At 43.8% G+C, this 17,987-nt stretch overlaps 1 protein-coding gene across 1 annotated transcript in view; it reads right to left on the reverse strand.

The window, feature by feature from the left end:
* Positions 1-17,987, reverse strand: part of LOC139421902 (zinc finger protein GLIS1-like) — a 149,688-nt gene that overhangs the window by 95,489 nt on the left and 36,212 nt on the right. The window lies entirely within an intron of this gene.

Genomic DNA, 17,987 nt, shown 5'->3' on the forward strand with positions numbered 1-17,987 from the left:
AACGACAGCGCAGACAGATTAATAACTGCCATAAAGTGCAACACATTTCCTCTGAGATGCTTCCATCAGTGACATGTTGAAATTGCATTAGATTACAATGAGTCTCTGGAGGTAAAATGGCTGGCTGTGAGTTTGTGGATCCGTTGATATGTGTAGTGATTGTGTGCTCTTTGGTGAACTTTCAAAGATGATGACAGCCGTAATGATGCCAAAAGATTGACTTGTGTAAATCCATGCTGAACTGTGTAACACAATAACACTTCATAGTGTGGATGTCATACATCCTGAATGGCTCGGTTTGGGATTTTTGGGTTCAATTCCACCCATATGTAAAATGTATGGCACACATGACAAAGTCGCTTTGGATAAAAGACTATGGTAATGGAATGTGTTAGTACCGTATGGGAAGGCTAAACACAAGCTAACAATTAGCAAATGATTTGCATTGACGATTGTTCCAAATGCTCGTGCATTTACATCATTATTATTTGATGGGGGGGGGTACGTTTGATTTACACATACTACACAAGGATTTTGTATTCATATTCTGAGAGATATTCTGCTGCACCACTAGCATAAACAAGCTATATTTAACAGGAATATATATATGTTTGCTTTTAGTTGGTCTAACAAAGTGATTCCATAAAAAATATGAATAGAAATCTGAAATGCGCCACATGAAAGTGAAAGAAGGGGGGTTGTTGTATGGGGAAATATTTGCAGAAGGAAAGACGATACCCCCGATACTCATTCGTGTGTAGGCGGCCACATGTCCTTGCTCCAACCTCCCTAACTCAATTTCTCAAATTCAATTTGCTCATAATGATGTTATTGACAATGTTATCCCCATGACATATTATTGATAAAGGCAGCCAAACACTTCCTGATATAAGAGAATAAAAGGAAGAAGGGATGGAGAAGAAGGGCAAGGGGAAGGAGGGGGGGTTAGAGACAGAGGAAGAGAAGACAGAAAGACATAAGAATGAAGCAATCAGCAAGGAGAGAGATAAAAACAAGATGTGTTTATGAGAGAGAGAGAGAGAGAGAGAGAGAGAGAGAGAGAGAGAGAGAGAGAGAGAGAGAGGGAGAGAGGTAGATAGACAGAGAGAGAGGAAGTGAAGAAGAGCAAGAAATATAAAAAATAAGTGAGCTCCCAATGGTGCATTCGGCTGCACGTATCACCCTCTGAAGAGCCTTGCGGTCCACGGCGGGGGCATTGCATACCAGGCTGTGATGCGTCCCAACAGTATGCTCTCAATGGTGCTCCTGTAAACCACTGTGGGGGCCCTCGGGGAAAGGCCGTGCCTTCCGTGCCTTCTTCACCATGGTGTCCGTGTGGTTTGACCATTTCAAATTCCCTGAGGTGTATATGCCAAGGAATTTGAAGTTATTGACCATCTCCACGGTGGCCCCATTGATGAGGATGGGGCGTGTCCAGCCTGGTTACTCCTGAAGTACACAATCAGCTCCTTTGTTTTGCTGACATTAAGGGAGAGGTTGTTTACCTGGCACCACACCATCAGAGTGTCTACATCTTCCCTGTAGGCCGTCTCGTCGTTGTTGGTGATCAGGTCTACTACTGTTGTGTTGTCAGCGAACTTGATGATGGCGTTGGAACTGTGTGAGGCCACACAGTCGTGGGTATACAGGGAATACAGGAGGGGACTGAGAACTCACCCTTGTGGGACCCCCGTGTTGAGAATAATTGTCAAGGAGGTAATGTTCCCTAACTTCACCACCTGGGGGTCGGCCAGTTAGGAAGTCCAGGACCCAGTTGCATAGGGAGGAGTTCAGACCCAGGGCTGTGAACTTTGTAATGAGCTTATAGGGCACTATGGTATTGAAGGCTGAGCTGTAGTCGATGAACAGCATCATCACATATGCATTCCTTTTGTCCAGTTGGGTAAGGTCGTGTGCAGTGCAATGGCGATTGCGTCGTTCGTGGATCTGTCAGCAGTAGGCGAACTGGAGAGGGTTGACTGTGTTGGGGAGGGAGAAGGTGATGTGGTTTTTGACTAAACCTCTCAAAGAACTTCATGATGACAGAAGAAAGTGCTACTGGTCGGCAGTCATTCAGTTTTTCCCCTTTCTTGGGCACTGGGATGACAGTGGACATGTTGAAGCAGGTGGGTATTAGCGGGCTGAGCTGAGACTGAAAACGTCTGAGAACATAACAACCGGCTGGTCTGCACATGCTCTTGCGAGGGTTAACACGTTTGAATGACTTACATTCGTCCTCAGCTGAGACAGTCAGTATGTAGCCCACGTTGAGGTGGATATTCACAGAAAGAGAAAAGACGCAAAGGAAACTTTTGATAATGAAATTGGCCCCCAACTCCCAAATGTTCACTGTATCTGCTGAATGAGGTAGGCACATTCCTCCATGTGTGTGGGAGTGCCGTGCATTTCAATGTTTCTGGGACAAATATAAACCATTTATTTAGAAGTGCATGAATGTAAATATTCAATGCTTTACATCTATTATGTTACTTCACGATGATAGCTCCTTGAATCTCTCAATCAATCAGAGACGATTACTGTTGGGAGGCAGCACTGTCGCAAAAAAAACATGTTAGAAGTTATAACATTATAATTATCGACAGAGAGAATGAATGGTGCTAGTCAAGGAACAATTAAGGCCTGGACAAATACACTTGACGCTGTAAATGATAATCTCAGCTAAAGCCCAACACATACATAGAAACAAAATACAGTATAGCTATACCTATTTTTTATTGTTTGGAGTGATGGAAACATGTTGTCTGGATAGGGGTTGGCGGTGGAGGACACTTTTTCCTGTTTATTTTCATTTTTACATACTACATTTTACATGACTTTGTACTATTAAATGTTTGATGTTCTCTTAGCAGACCAAAGTTACAACAGAAAAATATATATGGAAAATTATACATGAAAATGTGATATGACCCAAATATATGCTGATAGGAAAAGAGAGACAGGTAATGAATAGAGCGAGAGAGAGAGAGCGAGAGAGAGAGAGAGAGGCTAAGGGAGAGATGGAGAAAGTCAGGTAATGAATAGAGCGAGAGAGAGAGAGAGAATGAGAGAGAGAGAGGCTAAGGGAGAGATGGAGAAAGTCAGGTAATGAATAGAGCGAGAGAGAGAGAGAGGCTAAGGGAGAGATGGAGAAAGTCAGGTAATGAATAGAGTGAGAGAGAGAGAGAGAGAGAGAGAGAGAGAGAGGCTAAGGGAGAGATGGAGAAAGTCAGGTAATGAATAGAGTGAGAGAGAGAGAGAGAGAATGAGAGAGAGGGAGGCCAAGGGAGAGATGGAGAAAGTCAGGTAATGAATAGAGCGAGAGAGAGAGAGAGAGAGAGAGAGAGAGAGAGGCTAAGGGAGAGATGGAGAAAGTCAGGTAATGAATAGAGCGCGAGAGAGAGAGAATGAGAGAGAGAGAGGCTAAGGGAGAGATGGAGAAAGTCAGGTAATGAATAGAGCGAGAGAGAGAGAGAATGAGAGAGAGAGAGGCTAAGGGAGAGATGGAGAAAGTCAGGTAATGAATAGAGAGAGAGAGAGAGAGAGAGAGAGAGAGGCTAAGAGAGATGGAGAAAGTCAGGTAATGAATAGAGTGAGAGAGAGAGAGAGAGAGAGAGAGAGAGAGGCTAAGAGAGATGGAGAAAGTCAGGTAAACACTGCAGTGTCACTGAGGACCTTTGGGAGTCATGCTGGTTTCATTCAGAGCCATAAACAGAAGGAAATAACTATTTCAGCTCTGCTCTGTTTTCAAGGAATACAAATGGTTCTGTTTAATAAGTCCTGGATCGTTAGCCTATGTCTTATTTTTATTTTGGCTGGGCATTTCCACAGTTTCCACATCATATCCAACTGTGTTTGTAAAAACTTCAAGGCCTGTTGATCGATGGCCAAGTATTTCTTGCCTCATCTCTGTAATACGAGTAATTCAATCAGGATGGCCAGTCATGACATGAGTCAGGACAGAATCAACAAGAATTAGGATTAATGTATACTATGGCCTTGCCTGTATATAACCTTTCACTTTTTACAGCCACACACAGGCGCACACATACAGTACAGGCCTTCAGAAAGTATCAACCCAAAACCCTGGCCCTTTTCCACGTTTTGTTGTGCTACAGCCTGAATTTGAAATTGATCAAATTGAGATGTTTTGTTACTGGCCTACACACAATACCCCATAATGTCTAAGTGGAATTATATTTGTAGAATCTTTTTCAAATTAATATAAACATTTTAAGCTTCAATGTTTTGAGTCAATAAGTGTTCAACCCCTTTGTTATGACAAGTCTAAATAAATTCAGTAGGAAAAATGTGCTTAACAATTCCCTTAAATAGTTGCATGAACTCACTCTGTGTGCAATAATAGTGTTTAACGTGATTTTTGAATGACTACCTCATCTCTGTACCCCACACACAATTATCTGTAAGGTCCTTAAGTCGAGCAGTTCATTTCAACCACAGATTCAACCACAAAGACCAGGGACATTTTCCAATTCTCTCAAAGAAGAGCACCTATTGATAGATGGGTCAAAATAAAACGGCAGACATTGAATATCCATTTGAGCATGGAGAAGTTATTAATTGCACTTTGGATGATGTATCAATACACCCAGTCACTACAAAAATACAGGCTTCCTTCCTAACTCAGATGCCAGAGAGGAAGGAAACAGCTCAGGGATTTCACCATGAGGCTAATGGTGACTTTAAAAAAGTGACAGAGTTTAATGGCTGTAATAGGAGAACATTGGGGATGGATCAACAACAGTGTAGTTACTCCATAATACGAACCTAAATGACAGAGTGAAAAGAAGGAAGCCTGTACAGAATACAAATATTCCAAAACATGCATCCTGTTTGGAACAAGGCACTAAAGTAATGCTGTCCTGAATACAAAGTATCCAATACAATACAACACATTACTGAGTACCACTCTCCATATTTGCAAGCATAGTGGTGGCTGCATCATGTTATGGGTATGCTTGGAATTGTTAAAGGAAAAACTTATCTTTTGGTATTTGTTTCAGTAGTCCCAAAATGTTTTGCTTGTCAACAATCAAGTTTTCAAGATATGTAACTTAAAAAAAAAAAAAACAGAAATCATCCCCGTATGATGCATTTTGCATCATATGATCCTAAGTCACCTATATTAGCTTGACATTTTTTTCAAACATCAAAAGAATAAGAAAATGTACTTACTTTAAAATGGAGGTAGTCTCTATGGCGTTGCCCATGCTGTCCCACACGCCATAATGGCAGAGGTACAATGTTGTAATCTCTATACAACCCTATGAGAGATACTTATCTCTACGAAGGAGAGGATGAGATGAGGAATATGGTTCTGGATCAGGAAATTGTGATGTACAAGTATGAAAGAGATGTTGTAGTAGGCAGTGGTGGAAAAGGACTCAATTGTCATACTTTAATAAAAGTGTTGATACCTTATTAATATAAAGTTACTCAAGTAAAAGTCTAAAGGTATTTGGTTCTAAATAAACTTAAGTATCAAAAGTAAATGTAATTGATCAAATATACTTGGGGCGGCAGGTAGCCTAGTGGTTAGAGCGTTGGACTAGTGACCGAAAGGTTGCAAGATGAATCCCTGAGCTGACAAGGTAAAAATCTGTTGCTCTGCCCCTGAACAAGGAAGTTAACCCACTGTTCCTAGGCCTTCATTGAAAATAAGAATTTGTTCTTAACTGACTTGCCTAGTTAAATAAAGGTAAAATAAAAAAAATACTTATGTATCAAAAGTAGAAGTATAAATCATTTCAAAGCAGACGGCACCATTTTCTTGTTTATTATGGATAGCCAGGGGTATATGGATAGCCAGGGGTATAGGGATAGCCAGGGGTATATGGATAACCAGGGGTATATGGATAGCCAGGGGTATAGGGATAGCCAGGGGTATAGGGATAGCCAGGGGTATATGGATAACCAGGGGTATATGGATAGCCAGGGGTATATGGATAGCCAGGGGTATATGGATAGCCAGGGGCATAGGGATAGCCAGGGGTATATCGATAGCCAGGGGTATATGGATAGCCAGGGGTATATGGATAGCCAGGGGTATATGGATAGCCAGGGGTATATGGATAGCCAGGGGTATATGGATAACCAGGGGTATATGGATAGCCAGGGGTATATGGATAACCAGGGGTATATGGATAGCCAGGGGTATATGGATAGCCAGGGGTATATGGATAGCCAGGGGTATATGGATAGACAGGGGTATATCGATAGCCAGGGGTATATGGATAGCCAGGGGTATATGGATAGCCAGGGGTATAGGGATAGCCAGGGGTATATGGATAACCAGGGGTATAGGGATAGCCAGGGGTATAGGGATAGCCAGGGGTATAGGGATAGCCAGGGGTATATGGATAACCAGGGGCATAGGGATAGCCAGGGGTATATCGATAGCCAGGGGTATATGCATAGCCAGGGGTATATGGATAGCCAGGGGTATATGGATAGCCAGGGGTATATGGATAGCCAGGGGTATATGGATAACCAGGGGTATATGGATAGCCAGGGGTATATGGATAACCAGGGGTATATGGATAGCCAGGGGTATATGGATAGCCAGGGGTATATGGATAGCCAGGGGTATATCGATAGCCAGGGGTATATGGATAGCCAGGGGTATATGGATAACCAGGGCTATATGGATAGCCAGGGGTATATGGATAGCCAGGGGTATATGGATAGCCAGGGGTATATGGATAGCTAGGGTTATGTGGATAGCCAGGGGTATATGTATAGCCAGGGGTATAGGGATAGCCAGGGGTATATGGATAGCCAGGGGTATAGGGATAGCCAGGGGTATATGGATAGCCAGGGGTATAGGGATAGCCAGGGGTATATGGATAACCAGGGGTATATGGATAGCCAGGGGTATAGGGATAGCCAGGGGTATATGGATAGCCAGGGGTATATGGATAGCCAGGGGTATAGGGATAGCCAGGGGTATATGGATAGCCAGGGGTATATGGATAGCCAGGGGTATATGGATAACCTGGGGTATATGGATAGCCAGGTAGCCAGGGGTATACTCCAACACTCAGACATCATTTATAAGTGATGCATTTGTGTTTAGTGAGTCCTCCAGATAAGAGGCAGTAAGGATGACCAAGGATGTTCTCTTGATAAGTGTGTAAATTGGACAATTTTCCTCTCCTGTTAAGCATTCAAAATGTACCGAGTACTTTTGGGTGGCATGAAAATGTATGGAGTAAAAAGTACATTATTTTCTTTCGGAATGTAGTGCAGTAAATGTTGGAAAAAATATAAATAGTAAAGTAAAGTACAGATACCCCAAATAACTACTTACGTAGTACTTTATAGTATTTTTACTTAAGTACTTTACACCATTGGTAGTAGCAGGAGAGGGACACTGGTCATTAGGGGAAGGAGAAGTTTATGCTAGTTTAGAGCTAGGAGCTGACCAGGGTATGTCATCGTACTGGTTATGCTAGTTTAGAGCTAGGAGCTAGCAGCTGACCAGGGTATGTCATCGTACTGGTTATGCTAGTTTAGAGCTAGGAGCTAGGAGCTGACCAGGGTATGTCATCGTACTGGTTATGCTAGTTTAGAGCTAGGAGCTGACCAGGGCATGTCATCATACTGGTTATGCTAGTTTATAGCTAGGAGCTGACCGGGGTATGTCATCGTACTGGTTATGCTAGTTTAGAGCTAGGAGCTAGGAGCTGACCAGGGTATGTCATCATACTGGTTATGCTAGTTTAGAGCTAGGAGCTAGGAGCTGACCAGGGTATGTCATCATACTGGTTATGCTAGTTTAGAGCTAGGAGCTAGGATCTGACCAGGGTATGTCATCATACTGGTTATGCTAGTTTAGAGCTAGGAGCTGACCAGGGCATGTCATCGTACTGGTTATGCTAGTTTAGAGCTAGGAGCTGACCAGGGTATGTCATCGTACTGGTTATGCTAGTTTAGAGCTAGGAGCTGACCAGGGTATGTCATCGTACTGGTTATGCTAGTTTAGAGCTAGGAGCTGACCAGGGTATGTCATCGTACTGGTTATGCTAGTTTAGAGCTAGGAGCTAGGAGCTGACCAGGGCATGTCATCGTACTGGTTATGCTAGTTTAGAGCTAGGAGCTGACAAGGGTATGTCATCGTACTGGTTATGCTAGTTTAGAGCTAGGAGCTGACCAGGGTATGTCATCGTACTGGTTATGCTAGTTTAGAGCTAGGAGCTGACCAGGGTATGTCATCGTACTGGTTATGCTAGTTTAGAGCTAGGAGCTGACCGGGGTATGTCATCGTACTGGTTATGCTAGTTTAGAGCTAGGAGCTAGGAGCTGACCAGGGTATGTCATCGTACTGGTTATGCTAGTTTAGAGCTAGGAGCTAGGAGCTGACCAGGTTATGTCATCGTACTGGTTATGCTAGTTTAGAGCTAGGAGCTGACCAGGATATGTCATCGTACTGGTTATGCTAGTTTAGAGCTAGGAGCTGACCAGGGTATGTCATCGTACTGGTTATGCTAGTTTAGAGCTATGAGCTGACCAGGGTATGTCATCGTACTGGTTATGCTAGTTTAGAGCTAGGAGCTGACCAGGGTATGTCATCGTACTGGTTATGCTAGTTTAGAGCTAGGAGCTGACCAGGGTATGTCATCGTACTGGTTATGCTAGTTTAGAGCTAGGAGCTGACCAGGGTATGTCATTGTACTGGTTATGCTAGTTTAGAGCTAGGAGCTAGGAGCTGACCAGGGTATGTCATCGTACTGGTTATGCTAGTTTAGAGCTAGGAGCTAGGAGCTGACCAGGGTATGTCATCGTACTGGTTATGCTAGTTTAGAGCTAGGAGCTGACCAGGGTATGTCATCGTACTGGTTATGCTAGTTTAGAGCTAGGAGCTGACCGGGGTATGTCATCGTACTGGTTATGCTAGTTTAGAGCTAGGAGCTAGGAGCTGACCAGGGTATGTCATCGTACTGGTTATGCTAGTTTAGAGCTAGGAGCTAGGAGCTGACCAGGGTATGTCATCGTACTGGTTATGCTAGTTTAGAGCTAGGAGCTGACCAGGATATGTCATCGTACTGGTTATGCTAGTTTAGAGCTAGGAGCTGACCAGGGTATGTCATCGTACTGGTTATGCTAGTTTAGAGCTATGAGCTGACCAGGGTATGTCATCGTACTGGTTATGCTAGTTTAGAGCTAGGAGCTGACCAGGGTATGTCATCGTACTGGTTATGCTAGTTTAGAGCTAGGAGCTGACCAGGGTATGTCATCGTACTGGTTATGCTAGTTTAGAGCTAGGAGCTGACCAGGGTATGTCATTGTACTGGTTATGCTAGTTTAGAGCTAGGAGCTAGGAGCTGACCAGGGTATGTCATCGTACTGGTTATGCTAGTTTAGAGCTAGGAGCTAGGAGCTGACCAGGGTATGTCATCGTACTGGTTATGCTAGTTTAGAGCTAGGAGCTAGGACCTGATCAGGGTATGTCATCATACTGGTTATGCTAGTTTAGAGCTAGGAGCTAGGAGCTGACCAGGGTATGTCATCATACTGGTTATGCTAGTTTAGAGCTAGGAGCTGACCAGGGCATGTCATCATACTGGTTATGCTAGTTTATAGCTAGGAGCTGACCGGGGTATGTCATCGTACTGGTTATGCTAGTTTAGAGCTAGGAGCTAGGAGCTGACCAGGGTATGTCATCATACTGGTTATGCTAGTTTAGAGCTAGGAGTTAGGAGCTGACCAGGGTATGTCATCATACTGGTTATGCTAGTTTAGAGCTAGGAGCTAGGATCTGACCAGGGTATGTCATCATACTGGTTATGCTAGTTTAGAGCTAGGAGCTGACCAGGGCATGTCATCGTACTGGTTATGCTAGTTTAGAGCTAGGAGCTGACCAGGGTATGTCATCGTACTGGTTATGCTAGTTTAGAGCTAGGAGCTGACCAGGGTATGTCATCGTACTGGTTATGCTAGTTTAGAGCTAGGAGCTGACCAGGGTATGTCATCGTACTGGTTATGCTAGTTTAGAGCTAGGAGCTAGGAGCTGACCAGGGCATGTCATCGTACTGGTTATGCTAGTTTAGAGCTAGGAGCTGACAAGGGTATGTCATCGTACTGGTTATGCTAGTTTAGAGCTAGGAGCTGACCAGGGTATGTCATCGTACTGGTTATGCTAGTTTAGAGCTAGGAGCTGACCAGGGTATGTCATCGTACTGGTTATGCTAGTTTAGAGCTAGGAGCTGACCGGGGTATGTCATCGTACTGGTTATGCTAGTTTAGAGCTAGGAGCTAGGAGCTGACCAGGGTATGTCATCGTACTGGTTATGCTAGTTTAGAGCTAGGAGCTAGGAGCTGACCAGGTTATGTCATCGTACTGGTTATGCTAGTTTAGAGCTAGGAGCTGACCAGGATATGTCATCGTACTGGTTATGCTAGTTTAGAGCTAGGAGCTGACCAGGGTATGTCATCGTACTGGTTATGCTAGTTTAGAGCTATGAGCTGACCAGGGTATGTCATCGTACTGGTTATGCTAGTTTAGAGCTAGGAGCTGACCAGGGTATGTCATCGTACTGGTTATGCTAGTTTAGAGCTAGGAGCTGACCAGGGTATGTCATCGTACTGGTTATGCTAGTTTAGAGCTAGGAGCTGACCAGGGTATGTCATTGTACTGGTTATGCTAGTTTAGAGCTAGGAGCTAGGAGCTGACCAGGGTATGTCATCGTACTGGTTATGCTAGTTTAGAGCTAGGAGCTAGGAGCTGACCAGGGTATGTCATCGTACTGGTTATGCTAGTTTAGAGCTAGGAGCTGACCAGGGTATGTCATCGTACTGGTTATGCTAGTTTAGAGCTAGGAGCTGACCGGGGTATGTCATCGTACTGGTTATGCTAGTTTAGAGCTAGGAGCTAGGAGCTGACCAGGGTATGTCATCGTACTGGTTATGCTAGTTTAGAGCTAGGAGCTAGGAGCTGACCAGGGTATGTCATCGTACTGGTTATGCTAGTTTAGAGCTAGGAGCTGACCAGGATATGTCATCGTACTGGTTATGCTAGTTTAGAGCTAGGAGCTGACCAGGGTATGTCATCGTACTGGTTATGCTAGTTTAGAGCTATGAGCTGACCAGGGTATGTCATCGTACTGGTTATGCTAGTTTAGAGCTAGGAGCTGACCAGGGTATGTCATCGTACTGGTTATGCTAGTTTAGAGCTAGGAGCTGACCAGGGTATGTCATCGTACTGGTTATGCTAGTTTAGAGCTAGGAGCTGACCAGGGTATGTCATTGTACTGGTTATGCTAGTTTAGAGCTAGGAGCTAGGAGCTGACCAGGGTATGTCATCGTACTGGTTATGCTAGTTTAGAGCTAGGAGCTAGGAGCTGACCAGGGTATGTCATCGTACTGGTTATGCTAGTTTAGAGCTAGGAGCTAGGACCTGATCAGGGTATGTCATCATACTGGTTATGCTAGTTTAGAGCTAGGAGCTAGGAGCTGACCAGGGTATGTCATCATACTGGTTATGCTAGTTTAGAGCTAGGAGCTAGGAGCTCACCAGGGTATGTCATCGTACTGGTTATGCTAGTTTAGAGCTAGGAGCTAGGAGCTGACCAGGGTATGTCATCGTACTGGTTATGCTAGTTTAGAGCTAGGAGCTAGGAGCTGATCAGGGTATGTCAGAACAGGCCTAAACTACACCAGGTCACATGTTCTAAAGGCCTGAACTACACCATATAACCAGTCTATCCAGAACAGTCACTCTCTTTACAATAAAACCAATGTCACTTCCTCTGTACTGAAGACCTATAGAAGTCCTATATTCCATAAAACATATAGACTGAACGCTCGGCTGATTTAAAGCTTTGCTACAACAACTGAATCAGTCATGCTCAGGCTAGGGGAAAACGGGCTTCTCAACATATGGTGGCTTGGAATGAAACCAACAGTAAATTCAGTTAATATTGAATATGCCATGGTAATTCAGCATTGTTAGTATATCATTGTGTGTGTTAGGGCTGGCTTGCTCAGGAGCTGGAAACCAGGGAAAGCACCTGGGACCGGGGTGAAAAGGAAGACACACAGAGCCGGTGACAGAGATAGTGAGAGATGGCGGGATGGAGGGAGAGGGAGAGAGATGTCCAATGATACGCTGACACAGTGATGGGAACATGCAGGGGTCAGGTCAGGTCCTGTGAGAGTGGTCACAAGTGGTGTCTAAGGAACCATTTTGTAGGCCTCTGTAGGCGTGGCAATCTTTTTTAATTCTCTCCAAAGTATGAGTTGAAATGAACCATGATGTCAGTTGCATATTTATTTTTTTGTTGAATCGTTTGTGTAAAAGTGGCAAGGTGTTTCATCGTTTTATTTTAGAACTGAAACAGGGGGAGAAAAAAACTTTTTTTGAAGGAATACTTTCAAATGTACTGTTGTTAAATGCATTACAGATACAGTACAGTATCTTATCAGTTACAGTAAAGTACCGTTTCCAACGTAAAAACAATCAGTCGCAAAACAGAATGCACTTCTAATATCTAACCACAGCCCCGGAACAGAAAAGGAGGCGGGTCGTTCACTGCTCTGATAACGATATGCTGCAAGCTTTCAGTGCCAAATAGAGGTGACAATCTCAGGGCCTGAGATCAGGGAGAGACTTGTTACAGGCTGCTGCCACAATCACCAGGGGCAACCATGCTGCTCTATCTAGAGCATGTACTTATGTGTTGTTGGCCCATTCTCACAAACAACCACTGATGTCAGCATCCACAACCAGAGACAGATATGAGACGCATCTCAGAAGAAGACAGAGATGAGGCAAAGCCCAGAAGAAGACAGAGATGAGGCAAAGCCCAGAAGAAGACAGAGATGAGACAAAGCCCAGAAGAAGACAGATATGAGGCAAAGCCCAGAAGAAGACAGATATGAGACACATCCCAGAAGAAGACAGAGATGAGACAAAGCCCAGAAGAAGACAGAGATGAGACAAAGCCCAGAAGGAGACAGAGATGAGACAAAGCCCAGAAGAAGACAGATATGAGGCAAAGCCCAGAAGAAGACAGAGATGAGACAAAGCCCAGAAGAAGACAGAGATGAGACAAAGCCCAGAAGGAGACAGAGATGAGACAAAGCCTAGAAGACGGCAGAGATGAGTCAAAGACCAGAAGAAGACAGATATGAGGCAAAGCCCAGAAGAAGACAGAGTTGAGACAAAGCCCAGAAGAAGACAGAGATGAGACAAAGCCCAGAAGAAGACAGAGATGAGACAAAGCCCAGAAGAAGACAGAGATGAGTCAAAGCCCAGAAGACGTCCTCTATTGTTATCCCCGCTTCTTCTTTTTCTTCTTCTTCTTCTTACACCCCTCCCAGAAAAAAACACTTTTGGAACAGGACCACAGGAAAATACCCTGTTTGATATCATGGGTATGAATCTATTGATCCATACACTCACCGTTATCTGCAAGTGGTACGCTCCTCTTGTTGAGCATCATAGCAGGTTGATTAGAAATGGAGGAGCTCACTAATCCATGCGGCGGGAGATAGAGACATATTCTTCTCATCTAATCTCACTTTTACACATGAATGAACAGATAAATTATAGATGCAGACAAGGAGTAATTATAAAGGGATATATGTGGTTACTGGATAACTTTAATTGAGGGACATATGTGATTATTTTTTGGCTTGTGGGACATATGTGATTATTTTTTGGCTTGTGGCAAGGAGATAAAAGAGTTTCCAATAACCCCCCATTGATTCACAGTGTTTTAATGTCATCCATTTGTCATGCTTCCTCCGCTTCAAGAAAAACCCCCTCAAGAACACAAAGCCAACCCATAAAAAAATCAAATGCATCGAAACCACAAATGGAAAACCCTTACTAACTATTTCCATGGATGAATTCATTCAGGTCTGTAACCAGGGTTAAAGAGACAAGACAAATACAACAAATACAATTAACCAAAATAAATCTCATTCTCTTCTCTTTTGACTCATTGGCGTTTATATGGTTTAGAAGAAGGAACATTTTTCTTTACATATGCATGTATTTCCATATGAGTGATATTGTGTCCGTCCTAGATGGCACCATATTAAATCAGCGTTGTACTTTGGCTTACTCCTTGACTACATGAATGACTAATAAATGATTAATAAACAGAACATTCCACGTCTCCAACCCTAAAGCACATAACCCCACACAAACAGCATGACTATTTGCATGTCTGTGTTGTATTCCATATTGCATTCCACACTAACCAGATTTACCTGAGATTCATCATCAAAATGACATATTACATCACATGTTGTTATTCTAACCTTACTAATTCCACAAATACTGGATACATTTCATTTATCCAGAACTCTGATTCTCTTTTCTGTCTTTCTCTCTATGGTCTCGCTCTCTCTCTCTGGTCTCTCTTGCTGGTCTCTCTCTCCCTGGTCTCTCTCTCTGGTCTCTTTCTCTCTGGTCTCTCTCTGGTCTCTCTCTCTCTCTCTGGTCTCTTTCTCTCTGGTCTCACTCTCTCTGGTCTCTCTTTCTCTGGTCTCTCTCTCTGGTCTCGCTATCTGCTCTCTCTCTGGTCTCTCTCTCTGATTTCTCTCTCTGGTCTCTCTCTCTGGTCTCTCTCTCTGGTCTCTCTCTCTCTTTGGTCTCTCTCTCTGGTCTGTCTCTCTCTGTCTCTCTCTGGTTTCTCTCTCTGATTTCTCTCTCTGGTCTCTCTCTCTGGTCTCTCTCTCTGGTCTCTCTCTCTCTTTGGTCTCTCTCTCTGGTCTCTTTCTCTCTGGTCTCTCTTGCTGGTCTCTCTCTCCCTGGTCTCTCTCTCTGGTCTCTTTCTCTCTGGTCTCTCTCTGGTCTCTCTCTCTCTCTCTGGTCTCTTTCTCTCTGGTCTCTCTCACTGGTCTCTCTCTCTCTGGTCTCTCTCTCTCTGGTCTCTTTCTCTCTGGTCTCTCTCTCTGGTCTCTCTCTCTCTCTCTGGTCTCTCTCTCTCTGGTCTCGCTCTCTGGTCTCACTTTTTCTGGTCTCTTTCTCTCTCTCTCTCTCTCTCTCTTGTCTCTCTGTCTCTGTCTCGCTCTTGCAGTAACCAGGTTTCCATCCAACCATTTCATGTGGATGAATTACCTGAAGCATAAAAAAAGCCAAGACAGGCCTGATCGAAACACATGTGGGGATCTTTTTATATCTGTAAAATTAATTATGCGAGAAATGGCGGTTGTCGCCTTTATGCGTAAATATTGATATATTAACAACATATAGAATTAAACATTTATAGGCGGATGAAATAAGTTATGATGAACTTCACATATTGTTTAAGTGAACGGTGATCAAACACATTTCCAATAGGCTAAATATCGAGGGTAGCCTATTATTTGAAAGCTGCTGAGATGATGATCGGTGATTGGCTGCCAATTATCAAATAAAATGTCCTTATCCATATCTCATCATATTACCCCCTGCCCACTTTATCAGCAGACTGTTGTCTAGAGCGCATGCGCCAAAACCAGATTGGGCAAGTTTGTTATTTATCGCAACAGCTTTTGTAACAAAACCATCAGTAGAGTTTATTTGGTACAAGGGAAAGCAAAAGTGCTTTTTATGTGCACTATGTCAACACAAACAGTCTTTTATCTGCAGCAAGTCAGTTTGATGGAAACACACCTCTCATGATAATCTGTCACCAATTGGATGGAAACCTAGCTACTGACTCCTCTCTCTCTCTCTCTCTCTCTCTCTCTCTCTCTCTCTCTCTTTTTTCTCTCTCTCTCTCTCTCTGTTTTCTCTCTCTCTCTGTTTTCTCTCTCTCTCTTCAGTCTCCCTTTTCTCTCTCTCTCTCTCTCTCTGTTTTCTCTCTCTCTCTCTCTGTTTTCTCTCTCTCTCTCTCTCGTTCTCTTTCTGTTTCCTCTTCCCTTTCTTTCTTTTTTACTTTCTCTCTCATCTCTCCCTATGGACAGTAGTGCTGCTGCATCTGATCAACAGATGTCCTGGTACGGTTCATGATTAAGTGTAATTGGTGGTAATCTCAGGCGTTATTTTTTATTTCGGTGACACTTCATTTTCTATAATTCTCGCCTCTGCCTTAAGTCACCTAAGCGCAGTGTTAAGTGCTGGAGTGAGACTGTGCTTGTGCCAGCGTTTAATGTGTTCAAGTCTTGCGAGATGCAGTGGAATGAAAAACAGATGTGCAGATGGTTTGGGGGGAATGGAGGAGGAGAGGAGGGGAGTGCTCAGAGGTGTACTGTACTGGGAGAGGGAGCACGGCTTGTTTGGAGGGAACGGATGATAAACGTGTGTCCCAAATGGCACCCTATTTCCTAGTTCCCATAGGACTCTGGTCAAAAGTAGTGCACTATACAGGAAATAGGGTGCCATTTGGCACGCAGACCACGTCAGGGCCCCAACTCTGAAACATCTGAACTCAAGGTACAACAAGCTGCCAAAACCACAAGACAGATACATCTGGAAATCCAGCATGACACTTCAACCAGGAGACATTTTGGGCTCTATAAATCATAAGATCAGCGGGTAAATGGTTAATAATGTTCCTTCTTCCTCTCATCTCTTCTTTCTTTTCTCCATATATAACAAACGACTGGGAGGGAGGATGTTCTGGGTTATAGTGGCTGTTGTCTACTGCAGATTGTTGTGTATTACAGTTCAAAGATGTCTTCTCCTGGTTTAAATCTCATAACTCATCTATATTTGTGTCTGGTGCATAGGCTCGGAACGTATCTGTTTGCTTAGTAATGGATGTACGATTGAAAAACCTGGGGGCAGAAGTAAATGAAAGAATAACAAAGTAGAAAGGACATCTCCTTTAAACAGGTGCTTGACGGAGAGAGGGAAGAGGGGGTAGAAGAACATTTTTATTAAATTAGGAGGACAGAAATCTCTGTTTTCTTCGCAGGATTAGTAGTACCAGCAGACAAGAGAATTTTCATGAGGATCAAATCAGTTTGTTATAGCAGATTTAAGCTGTGTTCCGAAAGGTATACCATGTTAATTCCTTATTACTCATGAACTACTTTGCTCATGAACTACTTTGCCATAAATTCAACTCTGAGTGTGGCAAAGAAAAACAATTGTCTTAAATATTTCAGCCATTTTCAGAAGCCAGAGAAAGTAGTAGAAAAATGGAAACAATTTTCTCCAAACTCTTGTAATGACTAGTCAACTTGAAAGGTCCATTGCATTTCACCCTGAAAACGCTGGATGCCTTTTTACACTGAAATAAAAGGCTTCCCTAACAGAGTTCTCCTTAGCAGTCTGCGCCCATTAGAAGTGACTTCTACAAGAGTCCCCGGCCAGATTGATATTACAGTGGTCAGAAGAATGAAAATGGTCCTCAGCATTTCAGAGGAAACAGACAGATGTTGCGTGGAGCAGACTTCCTCACAACAACGGTCCCTCTAAACAGAACAGGGCTGACCGCAGTCTAACAAACAGCTGACAGTAAACGCTCCACGCCCCCAAACTCCAGCCTGCAGCCTTCAGCCGAATGACTGCCTCCCTATCCCCTACACAAGGAGTTCACCGCATGGCCGGACAAGTCAAGGGGACACTGTAAATCAAAGCCCACACACTGGAGAACACATTACAAGGCAATATAAAGGCTGTGGTTTCATACACACAAAGGGACGTACACAAACACACTGATCCCCCCCCCTCCCACCCCCACAAATGTCATATCCATCAATGCCAGGGTAAACCGGGTGGTCCATCCTGATTAGACTCACCACCAATGACAGGGCTCTCCGCTACCCGCCCACAGCCAATCGCTGTTCTCTGTCTCTGGTGTAATTACTACTTTACACTTGTGCCTGTCACCACCTAGTGGTCACACCATGTCATTGGTGGTGCCCAGGCGTCTCCCCCACACAGGGTGTCTATGTGACCAGTGTGACAACGACACACTAGTGTGTAGGTAGGTGTGTGTTCAGCATGTGGCACGGTACACGTGGGAGACCTAACAGACTGAAAGACACCTTCATCAACACAGTAGTGCACTACCTTTTGACCAGAA

The sequence above is a fragment of the Oncorhynchus clarkii genome, chromosome 1, assembly GCF_045791955.1.
Source record: "Oncorhynchus clarkii lewisi isolate Uvic-CL-2024 chromosome 1, UVic_Ocla_1.0, whole genome shotgun sequence".
NCBI classification, from domain to species: Eukaryota; Metazoa; Chordata; class Actinopteri; order Salmoniformes; family Salmonidae; genus Oncorhynchus; species Oncorhynchus clarkii.